The following is a 26,769-nucleotide window of genomic DNA, read 5'->3' on the forward strand; positions in this document are numbered from 1 at the left end:
ATGACTAGGACTATCATCATGTTTTTACTTGTAATTGGAAGAACGATGTATCTATGTCCTAATGGATGATAATGTAGCAAATGATATGAGGGAACAATGGTCCTTAGCGATTCTCAGATAAGTATGAGATCCCAATGCTTAAATTTGTTGTATACATCTTCATATTACATGTTTGTGACATGTTTGATGAAATGCATGTCATGGCTAGTAGGGGTCTGGTTAAGGGTTTGTTCAAGTATTTACATTTACATTATTGTTTCCTTGTTATATTATTGATATGAAGGTTACATTGAATTATGGGCAGTGACCTGGGATCTAGGCCTGAAAAAGTGGCTCAAATCCCAGGGACGTTGTCATGGAACTAGACAAATTGGTCCTTGGGCGTTGGTTGGCAGGCCTATGAGAGCGTATAGAGGTCCTTGGACGTTGGCATGCTTATATCACGAGAGCGACCAGGAAACAAGTGATCAAAAACTTCAGTGAGACCCAGGGGCAAGTTACCTGAAGTGTTGGCATGGTTCTCAGGGGTCCTGTAGCTGATGTGGAAGGTTTGTGTGTTGGGTTTCTATCGATTCCATTTTCCTAAGGTCACATAGGAGGTTGAATCTAGCCATAGTAGCCTCTCGTCGCATGTTTACCTCGGTTGGTCAGTTACTTGGGTAGATGTGGGAGGAGGGTGTTACAAATTCACCTTGAAAGCAGAGGAAAATTTGGCTAGAAAGCAAAGCCAAAGAAATATAGGGAGGAGTCATGTAAGTGGAAGAGGACAAACAAACTACAGGGATAAAACTTAGCCTCCAAAGGAAGGCGAAGGAAGTGCAAGCAATCAACCATCAAGAGGAGGTGAATCGAGAGGAAGAAGGCCTTTCTCAAGAGGACGTGGTCGAGCAAAGGCTACCAAGTTCAATGTTACAAATGTGGGAAATTGTGACATATTTCGTGGGATTGTCCAAAAAATGATCCCACAGGCCAAAGAGGAGCAAATATAGTATAAGCACAAGAAGAAAATGTAGCTGCAGTCATCCATGAAGAAACGCCAGAGGTGGGAGAATCATGCTTATTCAAAACCACATGTGAATCAGGAGGCAATTGTTGCATAGTGGTGATGGACAATGGTAGCATTGATAACTTGCTCTCCATAGAAAAGGTAGAGAAGTTGGGGCTGCAAAGAATAGCACATCCCACACCTTATGTTATGAAACCAGCTCACAAAAAGATAGAAAAGAGAGATCCACGACTTAGAATTCAGCCTCTTCGAGGGGGCAACCTCCTTTACATTACATAAATGAACAATTCTTTGATGATACAAATGACAAAACCTCCTTTCTATATATAGGAGTCTAAGGAGTCACCATATAATCCAGCCGACCTAACAATAATAATATAAAGCCACAAAAATAACAATAGAGGGATTCTATGGGGCACAGAAATAACAATATGGGGGTAATAGGGGCACAACAATATAAATAAGGGGTATAACTACAATAGTAATGGGGTAATCACTAGTATTATAGGGACCCAACATGCCCCTCTCCTTCAAAAAAGTGTTGTCCTCAACGCTTGAGTAGTTCTGGATACTTCTGCATAAAATTCTCATCCTCCCATGTGGAATCTTCAGCGGATAAGTTCTTCCACTTGATAAGATACTCTGAAATTGATCGATTTCGTAGCTGTCGAGTTCTTGTTTCTGTGACTGCTTTTGGTTCCAATATAATTTTTCCTTCCTCGTCAAGTTCTGGCAATATTGTTTGAATTGGGAGCTTGTCACCTATAACCTTCTTTAAACATGAAACATGGAAAACTGGGTGCAATCGAGAAGCTGCAGGAAGCTCCAATTTGTATGCCATAGTACCAATCTTTTGCAACACCTTGTACGGACCATAATACTTTGGTGATAATTTATTATCCTTCTTAGCTTGCTTTAGGGACATTTGCTTATATGGTTGTAGCCGTAGGAATACCCAATCACCTACATCAAAACTTCTTTCACTGCGATGTTGATCTGCCTGTTGTTTCATTCTATTTTGTGCCAACACGAGGTTATCCTTTAAGAGTTGGAGGACTTGTTGTTGATGTTCGATGTGATGTTCCACTGCCTGAACCTTAGAATTTTCTCTTAAATATGATGTGATGGATGGTGGTTGATACCCATAAAGTGCCATAAATGGGGTCATTTTTGTTGCTGTATGGAAGGAAGTGTTATACCACCATTCAGCCAGAGGCAACCATTTGACCCATTGTGTCTGTTTATCAGATACAAAGCAACGAAGATATCCTTCCAAACATTTGTTTACTATCTCAGTTTGCCCATCAGATTGAGGATGATAAGATGAGCTATGAGCTAACTGAGTACCAAGACAAGAAAATAATTCTGTCCAAAAATTTCCAGTGAAAATGGGATCTCTGTCACTTACAATAATCTTTGGGTTTCCATGTAGCTTTTGAACTGTTTCCATAAATGCAGTAGAAACTGTACTGGCTTTAAATGGATGTGATAATGCACAAAAGTGTGCATACTTGGTAAGTCTGTCAACTACCACCATGATGACACTCTTTCCCTCAGACTTGGGTAAACCTGTGATAAAATCCATTGAAACCTCCTCCCAACGTTGGCTTGGAATGGATAAAGGTTGTAATAGACCCGGTGTCTTAATTGTTTCAACTTTATTTTGCTGGCAAACCAAACATTCTGCCACAAACTTTTGAATATCTGATTTAAGGCCATCCCAAAAAAATTCCTTCTTAACCCTGTGGTAAGTTTTTAAAAATCCTGAGTGCCCTCCTAAGGGAGAAGTGTGCAATTCCATAAGAATCTTTTGTTTTAGCTGGGAATTCTTACAGAGGTATAAGCGATCTTTGTACCATAACGAATCATTTTTCCAGCTAAATGTATCAGAAGTACTGGAATCTTGTTGTAGCTTTCGAATAAGTGCCCACACTTCTTCGTCATTCTTCCATTCCTCCCTTGCTTCGTTTATCCAATCTGGTTGGATAATAGAAATGGCACACAACAATGCTTCCACATCCTCATCCTTTCTTGAGAGTGCATCTGCCACCACATTTTGCTTCCCTTTTTTGTAGATGATTTCAAAGTCATAACCCAACATCTTTGTGACCCACTTTTGTTGCTCTTCAGAGGATAATCTTTGTTCTAAAAAGTATTTAAGGCTATCATGATCCGTTTTTACCTTGAAGTGTCTTCCCATTAGGTAGGGTCGCCATTTCTTAAGTGCATGGAGTATTGCCAACATTTCCTTCTCATAAATAGCTTTGCTTAAAAACTTTCCCTTGATTGGACGACTTTCAAAAGCAATGGGTCTTTCATCTTGCATTAGAACAGCACCAATTCCATTTCCTGAAGCATCACATTCCACAATAAAGGTTTTTGTGAAGTCCGGTGTAGCTAAGACCGGTGCTTGGCACATTGCCTCTTTAAGATGTTCAAAGGCCTTTGTTGCTTCCGGAGTCCATGAAAATGAATCTTTCTTCAATAATGTTGTTAGAGGTGCTGCTATTCTCCCATAATTCTTAACAAACTTGCGATAATACCCTGTCAACCCAAGAAATCCTCGCAGATGCTTTATGGATGTGGGGATTTTCCATTCCTTAATGGCTTTAATTTTGCTAGGGTCTACCTTAACTCCTTCATGAGATACAATATGACCCAAATATTCCACCTCCTGGACTCCAAAGAAACATTTGGATCTTTTTGCATATAATTGTTTCTCCTCCAATAGTTGTAGCACCCTGTCAACATGTTCAACATGATCCTTCCAAGACTTGCTGTAGATTAGTATATCATCAAAAAATACTAACACAAATTTTCTAAGGAATGGTTTGAAAATTGAATTCATCAAACCTTGAAATGTTGAAGGTGCATTGGTAAGGCCAAAAGGCATGACCAAAAATTCATAATGACCCTCATGAGTTCTAAATGCCGTTTTTGGAATGTCTTCAATCTTCATTCTGATTTGATGATATCCCGAACGAAGATCCAACTTGGTGAAGTAAATTGATCCATGCAATTCATCCAGTAATTCATCAATAACAGGAATGGGGAACTTATCTTTAATAGTGAGCTTGTTGAGCTCCCTATAATCTGGACACATGCGCCATGATCCATCCTTCTTGTGCACCAATACTACTGGAGCTGAGAAAGAACTTTGACTCGGTTGAATTATACCAGCCTCTAGCATTTCTGCAACCATACGTTCAATTTCACTTTTTTGGACATAGGGATATCTGTACGGCCTGATGTTTGGAGGAACACTTCCTGGAATCAGATGAATAGCATGATCATGATCACGCATAGGTGGGAGACCTTTGGGAGTCTCAAATACCTTGGAATGATTGTCCAAGACTTTTTGGAGATCTGGAGAAATAGATGATTCCAATGTGGAAACATCTAGCGAACATAATTGTGCAATTACACCTCTTTGCTCCTTTTTTAGAAGCTTTGTCATACCATTAGAGCTGATTATCTTTCCTGGTTTCCCTGCAATACCCCTTAATTCAACTTCCTTTCCTTTTGAAGAAAATTTGATGAAAAGTTCTTGAAAATTAAAAGCTATTGTACCCAAGGATTGTAGCCATTGGACTCCTAGTACAACATCAGCACCTCCCATTGGAATGGAAAGCATTGGGCTAGTCAATACATATTCTCCCATGGATAGCTTGATATTATGGCACTTTCCAGAGCAATTTATTGTTCCTCCATTTGCAATCATCACTTGACACTCTGGTGCTGGATATAGGAAGCAATTCAATTCTTTTGCTACCCTACAATGAATAAAATTGTGGGTGCTTCCTGAATCAATCAACACTATTACCTTTTTCTTCTTGATTTGTCCTTCTATCTTGATGGTTTGAGGAGTGGTAATTCCCGCCAATGCATTACAAGATATGGTCGGATTTATTTGTTCTTCATCTAGGCTTTGTTCCTGGAATATATCCTCTTCTTTTGACCTTTCTTGCTCCTTTTCTTCTTCCTCTTCACAATCTATGTAGAATAATTTCTTCTCAGCACACTTATGACCTTTTGTGTATTTGCTATCACAATTGTAACAAAGCCCTTTTGCTCTTTTTTCTTCCAATTGTTGTGGTGTCAACCTTGTAGGTTGTGGAAGACTATGGGCAACAACACTTCCGTCTTTATAGTTGTGAATGGTATGCTTCCTAGTTGCCATAATTTTGCTTTCCATTTTTCTTGCTAACCTGAATGCCTTCTCTAATGAATCAGGTTCCCAAAGGCGCACATCATGTTGGATATTATCCTTTAAAGACCCTATGAACACATCAATCCTATGCTCCTCTGGAATATCTTTTACCCTTATGTTCAATTTTTGGAACTCCTCAATGTGCTCCATTATTGAACCCTTTTGTTTGAGACTTATCAATTGGCTAAAAAAAGTGTTGCTTTTTGTATCCTCATAATGTGCTATCAATTCTTCCGTAAAAATTGCCCAAGTGATAAATTGTTTACGAGAACAAAGCCATTGATACCATACAAACTGATTTGGTTCCAAATATAAAGTTGCCGTACGTACCTTTTGTGGGTTTTGCACATTATTGAGATCGAAGAATTGCTCCATCTGTAATATCCATGTGGCGGGATCCTTGCCATCAAACTTCCTCATATCGATTTTTGGAACATGGTGAGTCTTCGATCCAACATTAGAGTCTATGGAATCATGATTAACATTTCTTTTGTTCTCATCATGAGTTTCCTTTACTACCTTTTCACCATTAGTGACCCTTTCTTGTAGCAACTTCTTCAATTCATCCATCTTATCATCCATGCCATCAATTTTAGCGTCCATGCCATCCATCTTAGCTTCCATCTTAGCTTCCATGCCATCCATCTTAGCTTCCATGCCCTTTATCTTAGATTCCACGCCATTTATCTTAGATTCCACGCCACTTATCTTAGCTTCTGTTAGCTTTTGTGAGCGTGACATTTGTTGCACTTGTTCTTGTAATTTTGATATATCATGTAGCATTTCTTCCTCTTCTTCATGAGTCATGCTAGAGCTTTCAGGTTCCTTACTAGGTGTTTGCATTTTCTTTCCTCGGGGCATCAGTTACCGATAATAATGCTTTACTATGCCCTTTGAATTCCGTTAAACCAAGCTTACACAAAAATTTAAAAAAAACTACACACCTTTTTTCACTTTATAGAAGCCTGATATTGAATCTGATGTATCTCTGTAATTTCGGATCATCCAGTTCTGAAATTGCTATCTGTAGTAGCCTTCTGCGTCCTCTTTCCAATGCCACAAGTCTGAGCCAAATTGGATTCTCCAAGGAAGAGTTATGTGAAATCTCCCACAGTGACTTGCTTTTAGACTGGTTCAGTAGAGCGAACTTGTACGACGTGCCACGAGTCACTGTTTCAACCTTTGAATCTGAAACTCACCCACAAGAAACTACAGTCCGTCCTCTTTCTGTACCTTTTTACGAAATTTCAATCCGATCCTCAGAGAGAGAGTTATGACGATTTTCCCCAGGTCACCTGTTTTGAATGTAATTCAGGAGTCTGCAAAAAGGCCAAATTCCTCAGATCATATCTCCGAAAATATCGCGCTAAAAGCTCTGAAATTCAGACCCAAAGTTCAGCGCCAATTCTTCTCAAATGGGTTTTTTTTGCGACTTCTGAAACGTCACAGAAAAAAAGTTATAGCGAAAATGCCACGATGACCTGTTTGGAGCAGCGAAACCCTAGAATCCAAAGCTCTGATACCAAATGTTATGAAACCAGCTCACAAAAAGATAGAAAAGAGAGATCCACGCCTTAGAATTCAGCCTCTTCGAGGGGGCAACCTCCTTTACATTACATAAATGAACAATTCTTTGATGATACAAATGACAAAACCTCCTTTCTATATATAGGAGTCTAAGGAGTCACCATGTAATCTAGCCGACCTAACAATAATAATATAAAGCCACAAAAATATTAATAGAGGGATTCTATGGGGCACAGAAATAACAATATGGGGGTAATAGGGGCACAACAATATAAATAAGGGGTATAACTACAATAGTAATGGGGTAATCACTAGTATTATAGGGACCCAACACCTTATAAGGTGTCTTGGCTGCAAAAAGTGCCATCAGATATTAATGAATGAGCAGTGTAAAGTGGAGTTCAAGATTGGTAACTACAAGGATGAGGTGTTATGTGACATAATGTCAATGGATGCGCGCCATGTGCTGTTGGGAAGACAGTGGTAGTATGATAGGAAATCCATTCATGATGGTAGGCAAAACACCCACACTCTTGACGAAAATGGCCAAAAACATCTGATATTGCCTTTGGAGCATAAATATCCCAAAGAATACGTTGGTCCTAATGTGCTACTTATGGATGGGGAGGAATTGTTGCAGGAGCTCAAAAATAAAGAAGAAATTAATTTTACTTTGATTGGTAAGCCCAAGGTAATTCTTACCAACACAAGTTTAAATGATTTTTCCTAAAAGAGTCAAAGTTATGTTGGATGAGTTCACAAACATAATTGTTGATGAGTTGCCAAGTAAGTTACCTCATTTTCGAAGCATTAGTCATCATATAAATCTAATTATGGGGGCAAGTCTTCCGAATAAAGTAGCTTAGCACATGACACCACAAGAAAATCAAGAGAGAAAGAAACATGTACAAGAGTTGTTAAACAAAGGGTTAATAAAGGAGAGCTTAAGTCCATGTGTTGTTGCCACCGTGCTTAACACAAAAAAAAAGATGGTGGATGGAAAATGTGTAATGATTCAAGGGTCATCAATAAAATTACAATTAGGTACAGATTTCCACTTCCTCACATTGAAGATCTGATTGATTATTTGAGTGGTGCTAAGTATTTTTCTAAAATCGATTTGAAGAATGGATATCACCAGATTATAATTAGAGAGCGGAGTGAATGGAACAAAACTTTTAAAACAAACAATGGGTTGTATGAGTGGTTGGTGATGCCTTTTGGCCTTACCAATGCACCTAGGACATTTATGAGATTAATGAATGAAGTCTTGAAAGAATTTATAGGTAAATTTGTTATTATTTATTTGGATGACATTCTAGTGTAGAACCAACAAAAGAAGAGCATCTCAAGAATCTCAAATTGTTTTGAGCACCTTGCAATAAGAGAAGTTGTTGATAAACTTAAAGAAATGCAACTTCATGAAGAATAAGTTAGTAAACCTAGTATTTTTTTTTTTATTTCGGAAGAAGGATTGAAGATGGATCCAGATAAAGTGAAGGCAAACATTACTGGTATATTCCAAGAAATGTGTTTGAGGTAAGAAGCTTTCATGGTCTTGCAAGTTTCGACCGGAAGTTTGTAAAGAATTTTAGCAGTTTGTGTGCACCCATTGTTGATACAATCAAGGAGAATAAGCAACCATTTAAATGGATTGTAGCAGCTAATATAAATTTTAAAATACTAAAGCAAAGGATAACTAAACAACCTGTATTAGCCTTACCAGATTTTAACAAATGTTTTCAAGTTGAGACAAAGGCAAGTGGAGTTGCCATTGGAGTTGTCCTAAGTCAAGAAGGAAGGGCGGTTGCATATTTAAGTGAAAAACTAAATGAAGCAAGGCAAAGTATTCATCTTATGATAAAGAGTTTTATGTTGTAGTTCAAGCTCTAAAAAAATGGAGCCATTATCTTATGCACAAAGAGTTTGTTCTTTTTACTTATAACCATGCTCTACAATTTATCAATAATGAGGCCAAATTGAATCAGAGGCATGCTAAATGGGTGGAGTTTCTACAAAATTTCACATTTATCATCAAGCATAAAAGTGGAAAATCAAATAAGGTTGTTGATGCATTAAGTAGAGTAAATTTGATTTTGTGTGAGTTTCAAATCAATGCTCTAGGATTTGATGAAATGAAGGAGATGTATAAGGAAGATGTTGATTTTAAAGATACATATGTTGCTTGTAAAAATCAAGCTAGTGGTGATAAAACTCCATGGTTGAGCTTTATGTTGCATGAAGGATTGCTATTTAAAGATAGCAGATTGTGCATACCCAAATGTTCTATGAGAGAAAATATTATCAGGGAAAAACATAGCGGAGGATTACCAAGACATTTTGGGAAAGATAAAACTTTTGCTCAATTGAATGCTTTTTATTTTTTGCCAGGCGTGCAAGCTGATGTGAAAAGGTTTGTTGCAAAATGTAGGATCTATCAGCATGCAAAGGGAAGAAGTCAAAATACAGGTTTATATCATCCATTACCGATTCCAGTTAGGCCATGGGATTCAATGAGCATGGACTTTGTATTGGGATTGCCAAGGACTCAACGAGGTAATGACTCTATCTATGTCGTGGTTGATAGATTCTTTAAAATGACATATTTTATACTTTGTAGCAAAACTAGTGATCTCACCAATGTTGCCAATTTGTTCTTTAAAGAGGTGGTAAGGTTGCATGGAGTGCCTAGAAGCATTACAAGGTTTGTTGGTCATTTTTGGAAAACTTTATGGAAGAAGTTGGGTACTAACCTTAATTTTAGCTCAACCTATCACCCACAAACTGATGGGCAAACATAAGTGGTGAATAGGAGCTTGGGAAGCATCTTAAGAAGCTTGGTAAGTGAAAATCTCAAACAATGGGATCAAGTTCTTGCTCAAGCTGAATTTTCATATAATGTTACACCCAACAGAAGTATAAGTATGAGTCCCTTCTATATCTTGTATGGAATGCATCTAAGGGGAGTATATGAATTGAGAAATTTGGGAAAACAAGATACAAGAAGTGCAAAAGGTGAAGAATTTGCAGTGAGCATGCAAGAATTGCAAGAAAGAGTTAAAGAACAACTATATGAAAGCAATATGAAATAAAAACAAAGGGTTGATTCAAATAGAAGGCAACAAAACTTTGAGATTGGTGATTTAGTCATGGTACATTTGAGGAAAGAAAGATTTCCTAAAGGAACTTACAACAAGCTAAAACTCAAGAAGATTGGACCTTGTAAAATTTTAAGGAAATTTTCCTCAAATGCTTATGAAGTGGAGCTTCCAAGCAATGTTGGTATTTCCCCAATTTTTAATGTTTCTAATTTGTATTCCTTTCAGGGAACAGGAAAAGTTTCAAATGATGAGTCTTCTAGTGAAGTAGATCAGATTGTTGAATGGAAGCAACAACTGCCCAAAGCAACTCCAAAGGAAATTGAAGGGCTATTAGATCGAAAAGTGGTGAAGAAAACTAGAGGAAAAGAGTACTTTCAGTATTTGGTGAAGTGGAGAAATCAGCCATTGGAGGATGCTACTTGGATCACTGTTCCAGAGATATCCAAGCATTGCACAAATGTTCAAGAGATCGTGGAAAATTTCTTTCCCTAGGAGTTTGATGTAGGAGCATCTTACTCATGAAATTGGAAAAAAACAAATGAAATGTGAAAGGAATTAGATTCCTTGATTTTATTAGTAAATTAGTTTTGTTTTAGTTTAAATATTAGAAATTTGGATAGAAATGATGTTAAAAAAATAAGAAATCTTATCCACTTTTGTGGATATAGATGGAAGTAGTTTTTTTTATTAAATTTAGTAAAATAGACTAGATTTGTAGGAGGAAAATTTTGAAGAAAGCTTAGACTTTGTGAAAAAAACAGGGAGATTAGATTCTTTTTTGGGAAATTCTAACTCATCCAAATTTTAGTAATGATAGAGGAGGAATTAGATATATATTTATCTATGGATGTATGTACGCAGTTTTTGCAATTCAAAAGAAAAATAAAAAATATATGTTAGTAATTTGTTTGAGATTCTATCAATTGGAAATGTAATTCGAAAGTGTAAATGAGTTAATGTTTGCACACTCTAACCATTAATCGTATTGCAGGTTAGGCATGATGTGACATCATTATAGTTGTCAAATTACAGTAAGTGAAAGGTATGATGAAGGTTGTGGTTATTAAATTCCAAGCAGAGGCAGATATGATGAAATTATAACTCCCCCTTCTCATTTTTAAAATAAAGAACCATCAACATAGCTTTGATACGATTAAAATACTAACAACGAACTAATTTCTAACAACTTTCTAACTGGCCATTAATATCAATAGTTTGATTCATAACTTGTTGCAGTCAAATTACAGGTAAAGACAGGTATGATGAAGTTGTAAACTACCTAGATATGTTAAAGTTGGAAACTACTGAGGCTTAACTCACCATTCTTCATTATTAAAAAAGAGATCATGAAACATTCTTCATTATTGAAAAACTTATTATGAAATATACATATAATGTCATCAAAATATTATTATCAAATTAGTCTGATTAAATACAAAATTATCTGAGTAGGCTTAATGGTTAAGAGCATGTGTTTCCTATTAAGAAGGTCATATGTTCAAAATTAGAGGGGTAAAGATATGTAACTGGATCATTATTATTATTATTATTATTATTAAAACATTTACTTCATCATACCAATTTGGTGTTGGCATAGTCATGACCTTAAAATTGGATTATTATTATTATTTTTATTATTAAATATTAAAACATTTACTCCATGATACATCTCATGTTATTAATTTTTTTAACCATAAAGATTTACTCTCACTTTATTGTGGAGATTCTTAATATGTAAATAGGCTTTATTCTAATACCATGGTTTATCAATACTACATGCCCAAAAAACTATAACTCACTTCATATGACATTGGTTCATGTAACATTTTTTATTTATTAATCAATTCAATTAAAAAGGCAAAAAGGCCATAATTACTTTCGAAATATATAATTGTTTTGTGTATATACTATTATGAATATTTTAAAATATTTCATAGAGGTTAAATCTCAACCATCCACCTAATAATTATTGATAATTAAATTAAAATTCCAAAAGCCCTATTCCAAAATAGACATGCCTATTGGTGTAACTATTTTTTTTTAATCATTTTTTCTAATTAATCATTAAAACCAAAACAAACTAACTCACTAATCATCTGGACTAAATAATTGATTATTATATTTTTAGCAATGCACAAGCGCTATCTTTGAAACTCACAAACATTTTTTCCGAGCAATTCGATGAAGATATTTGTTTGATGTTCTCTAAATCCACAAAATTGAACGGAAATATCACCATTATTGACATGCTCGCAAATGAAGTGATAGTGAGTGCCAATGTGCTTGCTTTTCCTATGAAACATATGATTATTTAATGATGCATTTACTAAAATATTGTCACAAAAAATAGAAGTTGGCTCCTTCACCACATGTGTGAGATCTTTCAAGAGTATTCTTAGCTATATTGTATGGCATGATGTTGTGGTAGTTGTTAAATATTTTGCTTCTGCGAAAAAAATTAAGACAATGGGCTATTTCTTAAAGGCCCATGAGATCAAACATATGCTCAAATGAAAAGTGTATCCTAAAATGTTTTTCCTATCATCAATATTATAGGCAAAGTCACTATTTGTGTAGGTTGAAAGTGTGTTGTATTCATAAGTTGGGTATCACAATCCGTAATCCATTGTACCTACAATGTACCTCAAAGTTATTTTTCCAACTTTCCATTTTGAGTCCTTGGGAGACTCCATAAGTTGGAAAATGCAACTAATTTCATACAAAACATCAAGGGCTAGTTGTAGTAAGGTACATGATGTTGCCTACAAGACTCTTATACAATGTTGAATCAACCACTAACCTATCATATTTCTTGCTCAATTTTGTTTATGTTGCAGTAGGTGTTTCTGTTGGTTTGCATTTGTCTATCTTGAACTTTTTAAACATATTTGTAGCATACTTTTGTTGACATATGAAATTCCTTATGCAGATCGCTTAACTTCAATTCCAAAAAAGTACTTCATGATCCAAGATCTATCATATCAAATTGTGTTGGATTCATCTAACATTACATTTCTAGTATATATCATGTCATCAACATAAATAAAAACTATGAGAATATTACCTTGTTGATTTGATTGATATATAGAGTGGGCTCATTGCTACTCTCGTTGAATCCATTGTTGAGCAAATAAGAGTCAATATGATTGTACCAAGCTCTTAGAGCTCATTTCAAGCCATTCAAGGCTTTCCTCAGGGTGTACACTTTGTACTCTTGGCCTTTTAAATCAAATCTCTGCCTTTTCAAAACCAGAGGGGTAGATGTATGTATACCTTCATAGCAGTGAAATCACTATGTGGAGGTGGGTACACCAATTTGGTGTTTGGCTTGGCCATGACCTTAAAATTGGATTATTATTATTATTAAAACATTTACTTCATGATACATCTCATGTTATTAAAAAATTTAACCATAAAGATTTACAATCACTTTATCGCGGAGATTCTCAATATGTATATAGGCTTTGTTCTAATATTGTGATTTATCAATACTACATGCCCAAAAAACTATAAGTCACTTCATATGACATTAAGTGATATAATAGCCCTTAGGGTTAGCTCAATTGGTTGAGTTCTTGTTGTTAAAGCACCCCGCCAGTGGGAGGTCACGACGTCAATTCTCCTTGACGCCCTCAAGGTTAGGCTCTCCTATGTTAATGAGTTGATGGTATGTGTGTTGATATTTCACGATCACAAACACCCTCAAATGCCACAATAAAAACACTTTGCATGGTGGAAAACACATAACAGTGAATCAATCTCATGCACATGACGATTTTTAACCCACGAATTATTATATTACAAACTTTTATACAACAATCATAGGGATTCCATACCAAGAATCATGGCCCTTACATACAACCTTGATACAAGACACAATTAGGGCTTGATGTCAACAATTATGACCACCAAACTTTCCCTGAACAAAGTACACTTGACCTGTTTATTGAAAGTGCACACAACAATCCATCTAGTCCACATATCTTGAACACATTTGGCAGGTACTTTGCCCCCTCTTATGTTGATCACTACAACATTTGCAACCTTAAAATGCTTGCATCTCTAGCCATTTAATCTGCCACTATCAACCCTCCTGGCTGCTCCAAGAGGACTGAAGATAGGCTCACTGATGTGCCCTCTAACAATGTCCTCTGCTTCTCCAGAGGATCACATTCGTAATGTCTTTGTACTCATCCCTCCTATCAGTGATTTTCCACACCAAATCCTTGAACTAGGGCCTCACCCAATCTACCTCCTAACAATCCCTTCGTTGCTCCAAGGATCATTGTAAATGAGGTCTTCAAAATATGCCTACTACTAGTTACTCTGCTACTCCAAAGATAACCAAACTTAGGGCTTCAAGGCTACCATCTTATCACTGATTTCACCTACTATAAATCATTGAACTAGGGCGTGTAATTTTGACCCTTACTTCTTCAATGTGACAAAACTTAGGGCTTCACAAAACTCAACTACTAACAATCCCTTTACACCATAGGGGTCACTGTTCTTAAGCTGCCATCAACTAGTCCTCACATAGTCCCTAAACTTCCCTTTCGAATGATTGTACTTAGGGTCTACAAATTGTTGTCCAAACCCTCGTATAGGACAAACCTTCAAACCAACACTTCACTCTATGACAACTCCTCCACATTTTCCATACTTCTCACTATTGTCCATACTTGAAGACTCACTTCAACCCTTCCAAGACTCCTGAAATCAGCCAGGTTATGATAGGGATATGTGAACCTTAATACAATGGCAAGACAAACTTCTTGTCACCCTTATTTAAGTCACAACCATCCCAAACTAGCATAGAAATCACCTCAGATTGTCTCACTCTTTTGAACAAACTTTTATGGCAGCACTAGGTTGATCGTTCATACACTAAAGCAACGCTAACTAGGACATAAACTCACTATCCTAAACCCTTAGGACAGACCCTCCAAACTAGAAATGAACCTCCTTGGCCTTGACAACCCTACTAGAAACCTTAACACAATTTTGGCCTCCATTTTGAGCCATTGTAACCTACAACAAGGACTTTGGCCTACACTTTATCTTTTCAACTACCATAACTCGGTTTGAAGCAACCCTTAACTATGTCTTATTAGCCCTTCTACACCTGCGTTGTTTCCAAAGGAAACTCGAGTCTCTTTTCTATATGTAAATAGGCCTTATGGCCTCCTCCTCTTGGTGAAGAAGGCCTCAACCTTTCTCCACAGACCTTCTTACTTAGATTCTCGGTTCTCAAAGCCCTCCCCAAACTCAGATACCAAAAATAGATTGACCTCCTCCATGAGCTTGGCAAACTTAGACTAGAACAAATCATTACTTCCCTTATTGCTATGACTCCTTAAGGAAGCACGAACCACCTTAGATGCCACTCAAGGAATGGTTGCGCTTATCAATTAGATCTCAACCTCACTTGAATCCCTACTCGGCCATGTAGCTCAACACCTCCTAGGGCTGCATCTTTCTAGCCTCCACACTTAATGAGGTTCTTCTTACTGATTTCTTAGGCTTCTCCCTTTGGCCTCTTTAAATATTTTGTCTATATTCACTTAAGAACCCTTTAGATCTAGGGTTTTTGTCCTATTGACCTTTCGAATTAATTATAATTTCTTTCTTGTTCTCAAACACCTTTCTTGGGTCCCAAACCCCATCGCTTGGGTACACTTGCCCACAAACCCCATGTGGGTCAAGCTTCTATGAAACAATAGCCTAGGGTTGTGGGAGTACCTCCCAAGCTACATAGATCAACACTCCTTCTTAGTGAGGGAAGTACTTCTACCACTCGAAAGTATCTTGTCATCGTCATCCACGACACTGACCTATCTTTAGCGTGCACCATAACATCATACCCTGTAGAATGAACCACACTCTCATTGGTAGTGTCTTTACCATCAATCGTGTCAGAACCTGGAGATTCACACTTCCATAGGGAATCTCCCTCTGAAGAGAGACTCCCTCTAAGTCTACACAACCTTCATTGGCTCACACTGCTCCATGTGCACACTCTGATCCATTGGCCTTCAAAGTAGCTCTTATACCATGTTAATTTTTCCATAACACTCAAGAATCAAGTTTGAGTCTAAGATCACGACCACAAACACACTCATATTCCACAACACAAACACTTTGCAAAGCAAAAAACACATAGTAATGAATTAATCTCATGCACATGAAAATTGTTAACCCACAACTTGTCATATTACAAACTTTAATATAACAATCTTAGGTCTCGTGTACGAGGGATCATGGCCCTTACATATAGCCCTGACACCAGACACAACTAGTACTTGGTGCTAACCATTACGACCATTAATCGTTCCTTGAATAAAGCACACTTGAACTACTTATTGAAGGCACACACAACAATCCTTTCAGTCCACATACCTGTTGACGGTGCCAAACCTGCCAACATTCAGGGGATCCCCCCGGTATGAAGTCCCAACTAGACCTCACACTTTTTGGTATGGGAGTCCCATCCTGTATGATGGCCCGGTTGCCATTGTCTTAACGATTTGCCTCAACTCTTGCTTGTCAGCACAGGAGAGTGGTCTGCTTTGTCTTTGGGAAGTGAGGTTCGCGTGCCTGGTGAGTGTAAGTGTACTTGTGTCAATGGTTCTTTCACTTTGAGGGGAAGAGAGTGAAGGTGAGTTCTAGGTTGAAAGGGATGAGTCTCAACTCGGCTAGGAACACACAACACAAAAGGACATGCACAACTTCCGATGGAGCAGTCCACTCGGATGCGACTGTCACAATATACAAGGTAAGATAACACGTACAACACTCACGGATCAGTCTGAGACGAGTGCGACAGTTGTTATAGCAAGGTTCATGTGAAAGGTTTATCTGGTGTCTGGCAGAGAAGTCGACACGGACGAGACAACATTAACAGCATATACAACACATTTCCATTAATAGATGATGCATTACAACAAATGAATCAGTTCAGATGTAGAACACATGGTTGAAGCAACATGCATTACAAGTGTTAAAGATCAGTCTTACAACAAATACAATAAATGTGTGAAAATGTGTTGGCCTATTAACAGGCTTCTGAATTAAGTGAAAGTTCCAAGACACATTGTTACACCATACATCACTAACCCCGTCAGGGGGGCATTGGAGCCACTACTTACTCCTTAAAGAAAAAATTACAAACTCTCTTGGCTATGTGGGAGGAGCTGAGGTGAAAATTCCTTTCATGTACAAATGAGGGGGGTATTTATAACCAAGGGTGAAACTAACCCTTATGGTTGTTCGACTACTGTCATGACCATTCGACTTCCATGAATCTCTAACTTACATGACTCTATGTTCAACAAGTGGGTCTCTTGGACTTCCACGTTACATCACATTGAGTGACAACAAGCCCATAGTGGAGATGTGGGCAACATGACTCATGCCTTGACTCGACATGGCTTGACAAGACAATGCTGGTACATGTGTGCTGTTGTTGGAGTGCATGTGGAGCCACAATGCTGCTAAGTGATGGATGTCTTCATGGTGTATCATAGCTTCACCTTCGCTTGGCGAAGAGTGTGGAGTCTTCGATGGTTCTTGGTTCACTTGATGAAGCTCTAGCATGTTGTTCCTTACTTTCATGTTGGAAGGCTTGACAGGTTCACTTGTTTGCGAAGGTGCATGTTCGTCCCTTTCGTCTGCTTTGCATGCTTCGTTCGCCTTTGTCTGGTCTTATTCCAGACATAGCAGGACACCGATACCAACCAGGCTGCTAGCTATCGTCATTCTTCCTTATTCTTAATGGGCGTCCGCTTCGCATGCTTTGTTCGTTCGTCTGTTGGTGAACCTATACATATGCATGTGACCCCTTCATTCATCCCGTTCATCGTCTTGACATGTTTGTTGGTGTACCTGTACCTGCAGTCAGTCATGACAAGACGTCATCAAATCCAAAACCTCCTAGTCTACCATGACACATGATCATTCGGATAGGGGTGACCGGGAGAGGCAACAGGGCTGTGATGCGGGATGATGGCTCTGAGTAACTCCTAATGAAAATTGTGCAAGAGTCACTGGAGGATAGAGACGGACAATTTGAGTCGACAGTGACTGACTGCAAGGTCTAGCTCGGGTGGGAGGCAAAATTGCGCAAATTTCCAGAGGGACAGTCCGGGCTGCTGGAAGGCAAGGCATGAATACTCTGCACATTTTCCAGAACGAACGGTCAACTGGGTCTAGACAACCAAATTTGCGCAAATTTCCATGGGAACGGGCCAGGCTGCATGATGGGTCAACAGGCAGGGATGGCGTAATTTTCCTGGGGAACTACTCGAGAGACTGGCAGCCAGATATGCGCAATTCCCAGAGGGAACTGCCAATTGGCTACTGGGGCCACTAGCAGCCAAATCTGTACAAATCCCAAAGGGAACTACCAGTTGGCTGTTGGGGTCACTGGCAGCCAGATCTGTGCAATTCCCAGAGGGAACTTCCAGTTGGCTGCTGGGGTCACTGGCAACCAGATCTATGCAATTCCCAGAGGGAACTTCCAGTTGGCTGCTCAGTCATTGGCGACGGAAACTGCACAATTCTTGGAGAGAACAGACAATCTGCTGCTCGCTGGAAAAAATGCACTAAGGGTGGGAGGTCGGCCTGCTGATCATCTCTGCATAATTTCTGAGCTAAGCTGACTGATGGGTAGCAGGAGACCTGCTCATGAGCACTGTGCAATTTCTAAGATGAACAGTGAGTCGGTTGTTTGGGTGGCCAGCTTGAAAGAACTAGCTTGGTGTTTCTGTGCTTTTCTGGTTGACATTCGATCAAGTCGAAAGCAGGGTGATGGTTTGGGTAGCAGTGAGGAGTCTGGTTGTTAGAACTTCAACAAAATTGACTAAGTGTGTGAACAGTCGAAAGATGCATAGGTGATCATACGAACACACACTCGCATGACTTGATGACGAAATGACCAAACCATCCAGACACAAATGTTCAACACGACTAATCGATGGTGCGAGCGACAAGCGCGACACTCGTGATTGATCATTCATGATCAAGACAACGCTTGTGCGACAGTGAATGTGACTTCATGTGTGAGTGCGACAGATGATTTCATGGCGAACACAACAAACACATACGAAGCAAAGACTTTGAACATAACTAGAACATGGTTGCAAGCATGACTTAGACATCAACATGCAGAGACTTGAGTGAAATAGACAATCAAGGCGAAACTCTTCAAGGGAGGCTCTGAAATTGGTGCAGGCCAAAATTTTGGAGGGTGGTTGTAGCCGCTACAATAATACCTTAAACATATATGGCTGGTACTTTGCCTCCTCTTTTGTTTATCACTGCAACATCTGCAACCTTAGAATGCTTACATCTCCAACCGTCCATTTTGCCACTATCAACCCTCCTGGCTATTCCAAGAGGACTGGACATAGGCTCACTAATCTACCCTCTAACAATGTCCTCTTTCGATTTAAAGGATCACGTTCTTAGGGTATTTGTGCTCAACCCTCTTATCAGTGATTTGTTGCACAAAATCCCTGAACTAGGGCTTCACCCAATTAACCTCCTAATAGTCCTTTTGCTGCTCCAAGGATCATTATACACGAGGTCTTCAACTTTTACCTACTACTAATATATTTGTTGCTCCAAAGATGACTAGACTTAGGGCTTCAAGGCTTCCCTCTTATCACTAATTTCACCCACTGTAAATCAATGAACTAGGGCACACAATTTTTCCCATTATATGGCCATTTCTTCTTCAATGTGACAGAACTTAGGGCTTCACAAAACTCAACTACTAATAGTCCCTTTGCACAATAAGGATCATTGTTCTTATGTTGCCATCAATTATCCCTTACACAATCCATAAACTTATGTTAAGGATGATTGTACTTAGGGTCTACAAACTATTGTCAAACCTTGATATAGGGCATACCTTCAAACCAACACTTCACTCTATGACAACTCCTCCACATTTGCCATATTTATCGCTACTGTCCAAACTTGGAGACTCACTTCAACCCTTCCCAGACTCCTGAAATTAGCTAGCTTATCACAAGGATCTATGACCCTTAATACAGTGGCAAGGTAGACTTCTTGTCACCCTTCTTTGAGTGACGAACTTCTAAAACTAGCACTTAAATCCTCTTAGATTGTCTCACTCTTATGAATAGACTTTTATGCAGAACTAGGTTGATTGTTCATACACTAAGGCGTCCCTAACTGGGGCATAAAATCATTGTCCTAAACCCTTAGGGAAGACCATCCAAACTAGCAACAAACATTCTTGGCCTTGAAGACCCTACCACAAACCTTAACACAATTTCAAACTCCTTTTTGGGCCATTGTAACCTACAGTAAGGACATCAGCCTACACTTCATACCTATGACTACCATAACTCGGTCTGAAGCAACCCTTAACTCAGTCGTATCATCCCTTCTAACATGAATTATGGCCTGAGGCAATTTGGGTCTCTTTTCTGCATGTAAACATGCCTTACGACCTCCTCTTATTTGTGAAAAGCGGCTCAACCCTTCTCCACAAACCTTCTTTACTAATATTCTCAGTCGTTTAAACCCTCCTGAAACTTTGTTTCCCATAACAGATTGACCTCCTCCATGAGCTTGGAAAACTTGGACTAGAACGAATCAGAGCTTCCCTCATTGTTGTGGCTCCTTGAGGAAGGATGAATCACCTTAAATGCCACTTGAGGAATTGTTGCACTTATGGATTAGATTTGGCCTCACTTGTATCCCTACTCGACCATGTAGCTTGACACCTCCTAGGGCTACATATTTCTAGTCTCCACACTTAATGGAATTCCTCTTTTTGATGTCTTAGGCTTCTCCCTTTGGCCTCTTTAAATATTTTTTCCTTTAGCCACTTAAGAACCCTCTAGATCTAGGGTTTTTGTCCTATTGACCTTAGTAATTAATAATAATTTCTTTCTAAGTCTCAAACCCCTTTCATGGGTCCAAAACCCCATTTCTTGCATACACTTCCCCAAGTAGCCCATGTGGGTCAAACTGCTCCCAAACCTAATAGCCTAGAGTTTGGGAGTACCTCCCAAGCTACACAAATCAACACTCCCTCTTAGATAGAGAGGTACTTCCACCACTCAAAAGTATCTCATCATCATCGTCAAAGACATTAGCCCATCTCTGGTTGTCTCTGGTGTTCACCATTGTAGCATACCCCGTATAATGAACCACACTCTTGTCGGTAGTGTCTCTCCATCAATCATGTTAGAACCTAAAGATTCAAACTTCCATACGGAATCTCATTCTGAAGCGAGACTCCCTCTAAGTCTACAAAACCTTCATTGGCTCACATTTGTTCTTGCACACATTATGATCCACTAGCCCTTCAAAGTAGCTATGATACCATGTGGATTTTTCCATGACACTCAAGAATCAAGTTTGAGTCTAATATTGTGATCACAAACACACTCAAATGCCACAACACAAGCACTTTACACAATGGAAAACACATAGCAGTGAATCAATCTCATGCACATGATAATTTTTAACCCACAACTTGTTATATTACAAAATTTAACATAATAATCTCAGGGCTTCATACCGGGGGTCATGGCCCTTACGTACAACACTGATACAAGACACTATTAAGGCTTGGTGTCAATGACTATGTTGGGGCCTTCCTTTTGAGTTTTTGCTAGAAGAAGAGCTAGGGGCAGGTGGCGGTGATAACTGTTTGAGTTGTGGAGCTGACAATCGAGGGGGGAACAGGAACCGAGAGTGAACCGACAGCTGTCGGAAGGTGGTGGGGGAAAGCAAGAGTAGCCGAGCAAGTGGAGAGCAAAGGAAACCAAATGTAAATTTAGTCGAGCAGGAGATAGGTGCAACTGATAGTTTGGGTGCAGAACAGAGGATAAAAGGAAGAAGAAAGGACGAGAAAGGGGTTGTTGTTGGTTATTGATCATACAAGCGAGCCAGGGATTAGTGCAACCTTCTTGAGTTGTGGAGAGGCATGTACCACCCCTTGCTCCATTTGTATTTGTTCTATGGGTTGTGTTACTCTTGTTATTTATGATCAAGCTTTGAGCCTTTTTTAATTCCTTATGTATTTCCTCATGTTAAGAGTAATGAAGGAGATAGTTTGGATCCATGATATGTTATTGAGCTCTGTATTGGTTCTTTAATTTTTTTAAATATATGTCTATTGGTTGTATGGTTTCCTAAGATGATATGAGTAAAATAGTATGGTTGGATTACAGTGGATGCTTGAGTGATATGAGTTAAGATTGTTTGTGGGTTGTGATTCCTTTCGTGCCTCATTCTAACCCCTCTAACTTCAGTTGCGACATGCCTCGGGTGAGACTCCTTACCCTCTCTGGGTAAGGTGAAAATGTCGGTGTTGCTCTAGACTACAATGGAGCCTTGGTGGCCCCTTGTGCTTGAACCCAGGGTCTCTTCCCTATTGTCATTTACGTGCCAAAAAATGGTTCCGTTGTCGGGACCTGAAATAAAAAAGGGGGGTTCAGAATATGGTATCAAGGATTTTTAAGAAGGAGATACAAAACTGGTGGGACGACCAAGTGGATCGGTTTGTATCCCAATAGGCCATGCTTCGCAACCGAGTTATTGCTAGGTGAACGATGAAATTTTGTATTCAAAAGATGCAATTGATCAGTACGATATCTTCTGGGGCTGTACAACTGGTTGCGGAGAATGCAAGGGAAGGGTCAAATGGGAGGACATACGTTATCTCGTCGCGATTGGATTCCCGCATATATCTCGAAACTCCACCATCTTGACATGGATCTGATGAAAGTAGTAGATTTTTTGTGAACATACCACCTTAGAGGGATACGAGGTTGAGTTCGCAACAGAAAGCTACTGACTTTCTCAAAGGATGATGTTGTGTTCCGAACCAGGCTCAAAGGGAAGTTGTTGAAAACAATACCTCTTTGAATTAAGGTTTTAATGGTGGAAGAAGGCTTGATTTCTTTCCAAGGGTTGAGCATGGTAGCGTAAACCCCTAGTATTGGGGGGGAGGACCTAAGGGGAGAAATGTTATCGAGCAGGGGATCTGGATGTTGTTAGAGGAATGGATGCAGAAGATTTGCAGAGGGCTAGGGAAGTGAAAGCACAAATAGCGGGGAAGTGGCAAGAAAGAGCCATGTCGGCGATCAGAGGGACCACACCAAGCAGGAGTGGTGTTGAAGAGTCCATAGGAGAGAGACGGAATGGACGAGAATGTGACGAGAAGGATAGAGACAACAAGGACGACCGGAAGTCCAAAGGGTGACATGGGGCCTCGTTTCTTAGGTGCAGGGCAAAGGTCAAATGGAGATGGTCACGGTGATCCTGAGGAGGACATGGAGAATGAGATGTGATTTATGATGAGAATATTGTTCGCAGAGGAGTTTGCATCTGGAACAATTGAAGATCTAAACCCCTGAGGCTGAGGTAGCATTCCCCCCGACCTTCCCCTGGTACTCTACAATAATCCTAGTAAATTTGTTGCTAAGTTGCTTAAGGCGATAAAAGTGAATAGTGTGCATGTTAAGTATAGGACAAGTACGGCTAACAATGGTGGAAATAATAACAATAGTAATATGGGATTACAAGGATCTCAACAGTCAAGAACTCAAGGATTTATGCTTCTAGCATGAATGCAATCCAACATTGCGGGATCATTTACAAGATATCCAAAATTCTCTAGTAGAGGGAATGAAGATGTCAAACAACATTGGTACCTATGTGAAGCTATATGGAGGGCTCACCAGAAACCTAACAACATGAAACTAATAAAACTCTAAACAACTCTCTAGAACGAGCTCTATGGTGGTTTATAAAATGGGCGGAGTTGCACCAGAACCTGACCGTAGATGAGATTAAGAGGAACTTTGTACAAGAGTTCAAACTCTCCCAAACATATCAATAAGGAATGTTAGAGTTGTAGGATATCAAGCAACGGGAGGGAGAAACTGCCTGGGAGGTGATGCAAAGGTTCAAGGATTCAATGAGTAAGCTCAGTTAAACTATCGATCCAAGTCATTAGAGGGATTGGTTCATCAAGGCACTACTACCCCTCACTCGGACACCATTGACACAACAAAATATCAAGACACTACAGGATGCCCTAGAGCGAGCGACCTGCCTAGAGGCTATGGTGGGATATCTGCATGACTACCGGGGGGGAGTTGCATCACATGATCCCTCTGTCTTAGGTCTACAACACCAGATTTCTAGCTTAATGGAGAAGTTGAAAGATCTGTAGCCAGCTCGTCCTGCAAGACCGAATGTGTGGTGTACCAACTTCCTGGTGGAGGGGCACATCGCAACAGAGTGCCTAAGGTTGAGGACCGTAGGTACCAAAGTAGGGCCAATGGGACCATCGGGGGCTCCACCTACAACGAGGGTTGCGACAGTAGGATCGCAAGGTGCCTTCACAGGCCATAACCCACTAGAATACTATGAAGTATGTAGGGGATATGGACACTCGCCACACTTATGTCTGATATTGCAGAAATATTCGAATGTCCCGAATAATAACTATTGTGAGTTATGCGCGTCCACGACCCACCATACGTACCAATGTCGAGCACTGGATGTGCTAGCGGATTGGCTAGACTGTTCGACGTTCATGATCAATGAAATCGCTCACGGTGGGTGAGCAGGAGGAGGAGTGATAGGAGGAATAAAAGGGGGCAGGGGACATGTGCGTTGCTATAACTGTGATCAAGAGGGACATGTCCCTCAGGACTGCCCTCTCCCAAGAAGACCCTAGTGCTCCCAATGCAGGGTTAATGTCCACGTAACAGAGGATTGCCCTGAATCGATCGCAATGTGGGAAGAGCAAATCAGGAAACGGGGGACGAACTTGATTAATGCAAAACCAAGGATTAACGAGATAGCCCCGTTGTCCAACATAAACATAGTCACCCGGGGTGGTAAGAAGACGAAGGTTGACCACGGAGCCTTGGACCAGCCATACAACCCTGGACAATAGAAGCAATACTACTAGAAGGTGGCAAAATTGTTTGAAAATTTGGTAGACTCTCAGAAGGATAACGTGCCCAACCTTGTAAAACCCACTGTTGCCCAACTGATTGGGGAATGATTTAGATTGCTCCTGCAGATTTTCAGTAATGATCAGATGTTAGGCGAGATGTGCAAAATTCTGAAACTTGTCATGTCGGAGGAGGAGGAAGGAGAAGCGAATATCTCTATGAACTTTCCTGAGAAGCACATAAGGCGAGTCAAGAGAAATAAGAAGAGAACAAACATTGAGCTCAGGATTGATGCACAACTCGCAAGATTTCAAATTAAAAATACCATGTTAGACCTGGACTCCAATGTTAATATCCTACCAGGGAAGATGTGGGAGGCACTGAGAAAACCATAACTGAAGTTATCTCCAATCCAATTACGAATGGCTAACGAGTATTGTATATTGTCGCTAGGGAGATGTGGCAGGGGTGAAGACACATGCAAATTTCGAAGTGATCAATATCATGGGAGATAAAGATCCTTACCCAGCATTCTTGGGTATCGACTGGGCCTACGAGAATTATGTTGTTATCGATCTAAAGAAGGAGCTGATGATATTTGAAGTGGAAGGAGTACAGTAATCTAGCTGCTAGGTCGTTACCAGGGACCTAGATTCACAGAACCAGTAGATGACCGAGACAACCCAAGGATACTAGACCAGCTCTACCGGTTGACAATAGGAAAGAGAGAAGATTATATCAACCCTAGAGGTAGAAGGATCAGTTAGTTGGAGTATATAAAGCTTGAAAGTTGGCGTTAGGGCTGCATGGGACGCTTGGTAGCAAGGCAGATACGAAGTTGATATCAGATGTTGTGCTACAGTTTGCCACATCAACTGGATTGGAACGAAGGTAAGGGATTATCCCACTTTCCATGCCATAGATTCAGTATATGTATTCCTAAATAAGATTGATAAAACCATAAGGGAAAGCCACAAGATACCGTTGCTAGATATTGCACTGCAAACAACCCCGACATGTTGGTGGGGATTCCACCGTAACAACCTACACGACTGGAGAAGGATCAAGACGAACATGAGGGAAAGATTGAAGCAAGCTGGGGATCGGTCGCAAGATATCGCAAAATAGAGGGGGAACTCAGATCCCCGACAACAGCTGGAGAACTGCACATACAGATGGAATAGAGAAAGGGTTCTGAAGGAACTATGGGTACACATGTTCATACACACCTTAGGTACAATCCCTCAAGAATGGTACATACAGGAAGAGGTATGAAGACAAATGGGGGATTGGGATGCCCTGACTGAACAATTCAGTAGCAGTTTCTCATTTAAAGATAGTGACAGATGGATGACTAAGGCTTTGTATGCCATCAAAAGGATCTTCTTCACATCAGGGAAATTGTGGGAAGGATGCATTGACAAGAGGTTCCTGTAGTATTTTTAGAAGTCAAGATACCTAGAGGCAATGGCTTGCGGAAAGGTGAACGCAAATCCGGAGGAAGATGACCTGGAAGTGCTGAGGCACCTGACGTTTCATGAGTCTGAAGGGGAGAGGGATATCGAGGAAGGACCCACAACATATGCCCCGCACTTGCTCCCAGTGAAGTTGTAGGGACCAACCCTATATATATATATAGATATATGTATATATATATATATATATATATATAATCAAAATATAAATACAACCATAAGAGAATAACATTGGGAATTCAAATTTATTAAGCACTATCTAACACATCCCTGAATTTCATTTCATTGAACATATCATCTAATTTACATATATTTAACTAAAGCCATAAAGAAGTCATACAAAAGAATATTGTAACACATAGGTACCGTTCACCAGAAGACGAGATTCAAACTTGATTTGTCGCTACTTGTCTTCCTTTGTTGTCGGTCACCTCCGAGTGTGAATGACAATGTGCTTGATCCAAATGCAGTGACCCAACGGTTGACTCCTAGC

This window comes from Pinus tabuliformis, chromosome 2_1 (genome assembly GCF_031772625.1).
Source record: "Pinus tabuliformis cultivar Carrire ecotype Pingquan chromosome 2_1, CPIR1, whole genome shotgun sequence".
In the NCBI taxonomy this organism is placed as follows: Eukaryota; Viridiplantae; Streptophyta; class Pinopsida; order Pinales; family Pinaceae; genus Pinus; species Pinus tabuliformis.